Source organism: Macrosteles quadrilineatus, unplaced genomic scaffold, assembly GCF_028750875.1.
Source record: "Macrosteles quadrilineatus isolate MER2022 unplaced genomic scaffold, UCM_ALF_1.0 Scaffold_81__1_contigs__length_513824, whole genome shotgun sequence".
Lineage (NCBI taxonomy): Eukaryota > Metazoa > Arthropoda > Insecta > Hemiptera > Cicadellidae > Macrosteles > Macrosteles quadrilineatus.
This window is the reverse complement of record NW_026542674.1, coordinates 229,908-240,126: the sequence shown is the minus strand read 5'-3', so window position 1 is coordinate 240,126 and position 10,219 is coordinate 229,908.

The following is a 10,219-nucleotide window of genomic DNA, read 5'->3' as shown; positions in this document are numbered from 1 at the left end:
CAAATGAGGTGTCACAAGCTAGGGGTTTACATTTAAAAATTTTGAGTTACCCCCCTTACCCCCCATTTAGGGGGGGAATTCAAAAATTTTAACTATGTCAAAAGAAACTTCACGTTATGTTACTATCACTCCCCAAACGATATTTCATTATTTTAAAAAATAAAAAAAATAAATAGGGGGGGGAGACATTTTTTACACACTGTATTTCTTTTGCGCTTAAAAAGAAGTTAAATTTGAAAATCACTCTCACTTTTTGTACTTAAATTACACGAAAGAAATTCAAGTCTCTTTTAGTGTCAAAACTTGAACAAACATTGTTAATGAGACCTGAGATAATTTTAAAAGTTTTTACTCCTCATGTCAAACAGAAATCATCTTGTCTCAGTGAAACTTGAAACTTCCTAACTTGAGAGGCCTCGTAAAAAACTTGTAATGAGGAGTTTGCCATAGAAATGTTCTTTGGTGGAATTCGGTCATTTTGTTATCGTCTTGAGGTCATTGATTATATAATAGGCCTATATACTATATTAATTATATAGGTTATTGCTTGTTATAATAGGCCTACAAATTATAAAAGAATACTACCTGCTCTATGTGTAAACTTACTTCGTTCCTGGATATATACGTTATTATCAAAGTTTGTTGACGACTCTTAAATGAAGTGCCTCCTTATACAGGTCTAATGATGGTAGTAAAAAAAAATTTAATTCAGCAACCAAGCAGAAACATTGGTAAAAAAACTTTACTCATAAAACATGAATTAAACAGTAAATGTTATAGTTGAAAATAAAGAGCATAATGTATTTTATGGCCTGTTTTGGTTACTTATCGGTATACTTCCAGGTATTAATTAAATAATTGTAAATTTTGTAGAAAAATAAAAAATTTTAAAAATACACACACTGTCCCCTTATTTTCTATTATTTTTTTAATCCAACTAAGCTTTAGGTTTTGTCAAAGGTTTTAGTGTAACAGTTAAAATCATAATGGTTAAGTAATACATGACAATGTTCACCAAGCTAAGTCAGTGAAGAAAATGCAGTGTCAGAAGAATCACCACGTCAAACCTCACTGCAGTAGAACTAATTAAATGTCTGTTCTGGTCTGAAGGGAGACGAAGTTTTTATACACTATATTGTGGTGGGTCGAAGTTTATATCAAACCCGTGGTTTTCTTTGTACGAAAAATCGTCTCCTAAATAAACATGGGTTCTGTATGCGTAGTTGAATATCTTGTGCCATTTCATAATCTTTCAGCAATAAAGCCAAGACTCAAATGAGACTCATGTCTTGCAGGTTATTCTACAGGATTCCATAATATATAGACTGATACAGAGTAAGTTATCAAAGTTTCAGTAAAGCGGTTTGGCAGACGTAACAGCAGCTGAAGAGCCAATACCAGGTCATCAAAGTTACATTATTTATAAGCCTTGATAACTTCACCTCACCGACTCTACCGACTCAAATGCCTTATGAAACAAGGAAGTCGGAAATTTATGACTTAAATATATACGTTTTTAGTGTTATTTGTGGTTTTTAATCTAAAAATCTTTCGTCCGTTCAAAATACACAATTAAATGCAAGAGAAAATCATCATCATCATCACTATTTTGTAATCTTATAGAATAGTTCCCCGGCTTGCTTAAAATCTTTTACATCTATTCCTTTTACTTTCCATCCCTATACTGTAGTATAAAGGAGGAAGTATTAATTTCGTCAAAATTTTCGAGTTTGAGTTTTGAGTGGATATATCAGTTTTGAGCCCCACTGAACCAAAAAAGTTATATCTGTCCGTGTGTGTGTCTGTTTGTCTATATAAGTTGATTTGTACCGAGCTACAAACCATGCCCGTGGTCTAATTTTAATGAAATTTGGTATGTAGGCCATGGTATCTTCGGGCTTTTATTTCATATTTTTAAAATTTTGATTTTTTTATGGTGATTTTCCATAAAAACCCATCAAATAACGGAAAAATATAACTTTCTCAAAAATGGCCCGAACGGTTTTGATAAACACGTCGTATGTTGTCACCCTTAAAATAAAAATAAAATGGTAGAACTTCCAATCCATTAAATATCGTGGTTCAAAAGTTATTATAACTTTTATGTTATTATCAAAATCCGCTTTTGATTCAAATTAATATGAACATGATCGGACCATGGGAACGTGGTTTTATGGGCTAAAAATTGGTTTTACTAATTTTGACCCTCAAAACAAAATAATTTCCAATTTCTATCAGACCTTCTTAAAGAGCTTAAAAAAATAATTCACTAAATTAAAGTGTTTTTGTACGGTTATTGGTTACAGAGAAAACTTAACAAATATTAAATTTGAAATTCACATGTTATTCTTAAGGAGAATATTGTAAAAATGTTAAAGTTTGCTTGTTTATAGATATATTTTTATCAGACTTGGCAAATTTATCGATTTTATACTCAGCTATAATTATTTTACTTTAAAGCAAGCTTTAATAGTTTTCTTGTAGCAACAAACCTAGGTACTCGTTAAACCTAAAGTTATTTATATAGATTAATTGAAAACCATTTCATGCAAATGGAAATTCGCTTAGACGGCAGGTTTGCCGCGGCGGGGGTATTTAAAGCCCAACGATCAGGGACAGCCGGGTCTACTTTCGAGCCATCAAACAAAGCTACTGACCTTTTACGTAAACAAACCTGAAACAATTATATTGTTAGGTGAATAGTTTCATTCCCCAGCTACCTTACTACAACACCCAAACTTTCATAGTTTAGGAGATGACGTAAAAATATAAGTAGGTATAAATGTAATAATTTCCTAATATTGACAGTTAGTTAATCATACCAGGAAGGCTGCGATCGAACCAATTTACTCTAATTATTTACGAAATATGACAAAAAAGCTCGACTGAGTGTGTAAGAAGTGGAAAGTAGTACTCGGAAATAAGTCATGTAGACGTAATCCTTCAATTAGATTTTTTGGCAATTTCAGCAAAGTCGTCACGGAAATTAAAGCCTAAGTATTCGATTCCTGTTACACAAAGATAACAGCGGTAGGAGTTTCTAAAACTAAAAAATATACAATATGTAAAATTGTAGTGCATGAAATAAATCTAAATATTGTGGTTTCAATGTTTGGCTGTGTAAACTAAATTATGATTTAGGTATATTTTCAAACATCTATCTATATATTAATAGGCAAGCATGTTTCTTTAAAACCTTTTTTCTCAGCTCGTGTGCATCGTGGGGTAAATCTACGCATACCGTTAGAAAGCTACTTTCCTGTAGGTGTGCAGAATCCCTTTATAAATTTAAATAGGCTCAAAGATAAGCACAAAAAATGCGTTTAAAAATTTGAAAAAATTAACATGGATCTTATGCGTTACCATGCTGGTGACGAAATAACAACGAAATATAAACATAAAATCAAAACAAATGGAAGAAACTCCAATCACATGTTTTATTTACAGTGTGGGGTGAAAATATAGAAGTGAGTAAGTTTACATTACATATTTATGGTCGAGTTTCGACCACTGGACGACCTCTCGTAATTATAAATCCATAACAGGACACATTTCTTTAAATTTTTAACATTCTGTTTTTATACTTTTATTAATATATTATTTTTAAATACTATTTGTGAACAATATATTTTTACCACAATATAATTTGCAAATTTTACAATCGGTTAAAACTTATCAGGATTTTAAAGCGTGTTTAACACATTTTCTCCATAAATTTAATGCGACATAAGGTCTTTCCTAAAGAGTCTAGTACATGTTATGAAATAGCCATATGAGTTAGACTATTAAAATATGCATACTGTAACCAAACGCAATGTGCTGATATTCCTTTTTATAGTGTTTTAAATTAAAAAAATGTTGAGTTCATACCAAGGATTACTGTTAAAAATTACAAACTAAATACAATTACAAAAAAATGCTTCAACCTATTTTGTGCTAAACAATTATTACTTCCAGCTTAATTAGTCTGTCCAAAAACATTCAAATATTACGAAGCTGCTTAGTGTCTAAGGATCTTTATCTACAAAGTTAAAGGCATTCATTAGCTTTATACTGTAACTCAGATCAAGTTTGCCAACTTGCCAAAAGCAGCTCCTCTTGTTAGTTATGGAAATGAGGGTTGCATTTCACCCCTTCTTAGATCCAAATCAACAAACAGATTAACATAATAGTTATAAGTAGCTTGACCTGGAAATTCGAAGGAGTGGCACCAACGTTTCCTTCTTGGCTTATTTTAATTAATTACAAACATTTATCTATAGGTACTAGTAATTTAAAAAAATAGTTTACTATTTATGTTGTTAAATACATATGTACAGCTGTTTTTCTTAGTGTGATTAAAGACGTAATAGACTAACCATTCCATTGTTTGTTTCCTCTTATTTTTTTGTTTACTTTAATGGATTCAACTATTCTTACCAAAAGGTGTTTTCATAAAAATGTTAGTATACAAATCTTACTGAATCATGGACTAGAATTAACTCTTGTGCTGAAATCAAACTATAAGAGGAACACTAATTGGCAAAACTGTCAAAAAGTTTCTTTTTAGAGTTAGATCATTGTTAGAAATCTTCCAAGAACCGATATCACCAGAGGTGCCAATATCGTTTTGACAATAATAAACTATTGTTTGTACCTCCCCAACTTCAGTCTGCAGTGTCTTATGTTTTAGAAAAAGATAAAAACACCTTTTGTTATTTTATTAGTTATTGTGCTTATGAAACGTATTCATCTCAAATTAATATTATATTCAAAACAATTATACTCTTTTTCTCTGTTCTTCAATTATTTATTTGAAATAAACTCTCGTTTGATTAAAAAAATTTAACTATCTTGTCCAAAAAAACTAATAATATTTTTTTGCTTGTAGTTAGCATAGAAGTCGCAACACTAGTGTTAAAAAGGATTTGAACAACCTCTTATGTTCGCAATTAGAAAAATTAATTGATCTAAGTTAATATAAAGTAATTGAAAGATTCATATTTATCTTGGAAAAAACAGTATTAACAACAAAAAGGTCTAAACAAATTAAAAAAAGTCATCAGTGAGTGAGTAATGAGTGTGAATGAGTAATTCGCAGATGAGTTAACTTAAACAGCTGGTCACTACAAAGTTTATGCTGCAGAAATATAGGTTTCATTTAACTATTTTGACTATTACCCAGCCTTCGTTCTATGTTTTTTTTCCTTTTACACAAATAAACAATATTGTTGTATTATATTTTTTAATTATTGGTCACCCTAAGCTAAAAAAATCATAACCAGAAGAATCAAATTAACTTTTAAAAGACAAAAGTTATTATCTAAATTCTCTTGTTTAAAAATTTCCAGAGCTGAATATGAACATTAGTGGTTGAATGTGATAAGCCCAACCATCCCTGAAACCATACAACAATACTGAGATACCACCACATGTAGGCAGGGTGGGTGTAGCAGATAAGCCCAACGATTCCTGAAACTATACAACAATACTGAGATACCACCACATGTAGGCAGGGTGGGTGTAGCAGATAAACCCAACGATCCCTGAACTATACAACAACACTGAGATACCACCACATGTAGGCAGGGTGGGTGTAGCAGATAAGACTTATCATCAACCCCTTCTCTACACAGGATATTGCTCAATAACTCAACCCTTGTAACGGTTCACTTTATCTATCGAGATAGCTGTTGTTCTTCAACTCTCGTTTGGTCATTAGTTAAACAAGCGATCTTTCTTTCCTAAGTATGATATGGAATTTGCCAAGTAGTTTCATAATGCATCACAGAATTTAATTAGTATGTATATGTTGGGAAACTTCTATGAGAGGTGTTTTGAAATTGATTTGAATACAAATCAAGCAATTACTATTTGTTATATCGACAATACTGATTCATCAACTAATTGATTTGATTGTTTATATAGTATTTTACAAACATGTAAGCCTAATATTAAAAAGTAGTAGGTCTATATTTACATTTTTGCTAATATGCGGTAAGTACGTTATCTCAATTCATAGTGTTTCCTTGTCTAATCAAGATGTTGATGACAAATAAAAATATATAAATTGACCAATACTGTAGACAACGCTATAACTGCTGATAATATATGTTAATATCTCTTGACATATAAAACTAATTGTGTGTTTATAATCAGCAGTCAATCTATCTTAAAATTCATTGTAGTAGCCTCGGAATTGTAATAATGACTAATATTGGTTTTATATTACCTGTCGTCAGTTCCAAATTGAAACTTTCGTGGATGCTACATGTTTCGGTGAGCTGCCATTGTCAAGCATACAGTCCAGGAATGTACATTGAAAATCCGCTTGTATAGCTTCGTTGTTGGTTTACACAAACGACACATAAATAAATAATTCTTTTGGTGGGATATTACGGGTACGAAACATTGCCTTGACTCTGTAACGGAACTTTAAAATTATTTTTACTAAACCGGAACTGCACATAAGGTGCTGAAATAAAAATTAACAAAGTACTACAGTTTAGGGTATATAAAGAAAATATATAAATTCTATACATAATAGTTTCAAGAACACACGGCTTATTGCTTTGGCTGGTAATTCAATTTAAAGTAAACGAATAAATCTCACCAATAGCCATTTAATACTACGAATGGTGAATGGTTATTGAATACAAACATTGATATGTTTGCCAGATCGTTTGTAAAATATATTGCACAATACTCGTAGGATTGAGGAAATATATTACTCGTGGTTTTTGGCCGGCTGGTACTGCAAATAGACTTTAAGGTAGAAAGTAAATATTTGCATAAAAAGAGCAACCTAAACGTGATCATAATTTTATAACCAACCTGAAATTGTAAATAGTTTTCATATTTGATTTTGCATTACAGCATAAGCATTATTAAACTGCGAAAATTTTCTTAAGCAAGTTGAGGCACCCTTTTTATTATTTTTTCCAAATTTGTTATATATGTTGAATTTACAAGGTGCTAAATAGATTTGGCTCTAATAAACAATATGTTTTCTGATAGAATATGAAAACGCAATAAAAGCCGTAGAAAATGCCATTTTGTTGAGAAAAATTGGATTTTATTAATCAATGTCAAGAATTTCAGAAAAATCGAAAAACGGCTTTTTCCAAAATCAGGAGTGAGATATAACCGACTAAATAGCGTATTTTTATCGCAATTCGCGTGCATAATAATCCCTTAAAACCTTTGAAGCTACTATATATCATCCTAAAAACCAAGTCATGTTAGAGACGTATGTTTGCATAACATTCAAGATACATCAAACCAAGAACATATCATTGCCACACTTGCCCGGAGAATCGTCATTGCGATATTGTTACATTACCATAAACTCAGCTGATTGTTACACCAGCTGATTGATATACCAGCTGATTGATATACCACCTAATTGATATACCATCTGATTAGTATACACGTTTCCGATGAAATGTGGTTATTCACTAGAATCCATATTTTTGTGACCCTTAAGAGGTCATTAATTATATGTTTGGTGTCTTGCTACGACCTGGGACTTTTGAATGGGTATTTGGTCATTCAATTTTCAAAATGTTATATATTTTGCGGTCATATTTTCATATTCAACCCTTTACTTGTTTATGTTCAAGTAAAGGGTTGAATATGAAAATATGACCGCAAAATATTGGGTTTATCATGAAGAAAGTACTTTACTTTGATTAGTTATTACAGACAGGAGAATTTTACAATTTGTTTAAGCTTTTCCTAGAACTATAACCTAATAGTACATTTTAAGGTATAAGTAAGTCGTCTTATATGTCGTTCCCTATGTCAGATACAATTGGAAACTCAGGCTTAATTGGCAATTCACTAGTGCTCTCACCTTAGTTGGTAATACGAAATAATAAGAAATACCAACACCGTTATTATATCCAATTTTAATCACAGGTTTAAGATAGAAGACGTATCGCAGTGCAATGATATAAGTGCCTTTTTATTATATAAAAACATGTCTACAAAAACGGATGAAGAAGTTCTTAAGCAAAACGTTCAGTTTGAGTTTTGACGAATGTCTCTCGATTTAGGAAATGGATCCCAGTCATTACAGATTGGCGATCACAGATTTAGTCAGAACATCTGGGACTTTATTGATATATTTCTCACCAAAACTCCTAGTAAGTGATTTTTTTATATTGCCATAAATAACATTGTTTGTTATTTTAATAATTGATTTTAATCAATTTTTAATAAGTTAGAAACATATACAGGTATTGAAACCCGCATCAACCATTAATAAATTGAATTTTAGTCATACAACCATAAAGTATGTGACTACTGTAACTCATTGTTGTAATTTTAGTATAAATAGTAAATACAAAAAGTTAAAATACTCGCTTGGCTATTGCGTGAGGGCCGGGACTGTGAATAAAACTAGAGTTACTAAATGAATTTACAATTTAATTAAAAAAGGAGAAGATAAACTCAATCAAACAAAATACAATGATAATATATAAGTCTAATACAGTCAAACAAGGGGGAATGAACCAGCACAGTGAATAGTTAAATTAATAAGGTAAATTAAACTTTATCCTAACAAATAAATTGGTAATTGGAGTTTAAATAAATTTAAAATGTAAAACAAAAAATAAGATATTAATTATCGTTCAAATTTAAGAAAGTGAATTGAATAGAATTTAATCAAAGTTTGAAAATCTAACTTCTAAAGCCTTAAATTATTTATCCCTGAGTAAGCGAGCAGGACTTACATTTTTAATTTAAATAATTATAAAATAGACATACTTTAAGGGTTGATGCACTGGACACTTCACAAAACAATTTTTAATCTGCCTTTAAAGGCAACAGGCCATGGTAAAATAATTAGACACACTTCACATCGCGAATCACTCGCGACCGAAAACTTCGACTCCCGAACGCGGTGACCCGACCGAAGACTTCCTGGAGACTGCCTTTCCTGGGTTTTTGGTGGAATAGACGTCCCCCTGTCCGCCTATAGAGACAGCCAATCAGAGGGTGTGATCGTTGGTTAATCTTCTCTGATTGGTTAAGAAAGTCCACGTGGACTTGATGTGCAGATGTTAAAAGGTACATAGCTTTCAGATTGTCTACATAGCATGTATAGACCAGTTTTATGTGTGTGAGTGTAGCATTGAAGTATTTTTACATGCGTGAGTTCGAATCTCGAACATTTGAAATCAACATTGAGGTTACTATTGGGTGTCTTTTAGTGAGTTTAATAACAATTGCACATGAATACATGTTTTTTCTTTTTACATTATAATAGAGAAGGACAATAACTTTTTTACTTGCCTTTTATTTTTGAACAAATTAACAAAGTGTTTAAATGCTTATTTTAAAATGCTCTAAAATCCTAAACAAAATTGAAAACTCACGCAGGCTAAATAAAAAATAATCAACATGTTTTTCTAAGTCAGTGAAAACAACTACAGTATTTCATATAATCTTCGACGCCATATTCAGTACCAAGAGCCAATTACAATATTCATTCAGGTACATGATACCATAGAGTAGATTATATTAGAGTAAAAGTAGTATTAGAGTACGACTACTCATTTGATACCTTATTTACAATAATGCAATACAGATTAAATTGTTACGGAAAAAACAGGCATTCATATATTGTCAATAATATTTGTCAATTATATTTGTTATATAGATAGGTTTGAATATTTATTAATCAATATGCATGTAAATTGAGTTGTGTTTCTTGTCTTGTTGATCTCTTAAAATGTTTATTTATATATTTATCTGTTTTCCTGTTAATATCTATTTATTGAATTATATAAATGCATATTTGTTTATTAATTTAAGATTTAAGTATCGTATTCATTTTTGTAATGGTCTTTGCCGTTGGAATGTAAATAAATAAATAAATAAATAAATAATACTGTACTATTAAAACTATTTCGTTAATGAATATTATTAAGAAATGATTAACATTTTCATTGTATTTAAACTTGGATAATTTTTCAGATTCGCAGTTAATAACGTACGTATATATTCTTAGTAAGTTAGTGAGAATAAGGTAAAATATCGCTTCGACTGATATTAAGAGGTTGAAGAAAGTTAACAAAGCTAATTAAAGTAGCATCGTAAGTCTTTGTAAGTTTGCTGCTAACGAAATTCCCAGGGAATATTAGAGATATGAGAATAACTAGCATACACAGTGGTCTGATATTTCATGTAAACTTTATTTGTCAATAATTATCCCAGATCTCATGCCATGCTA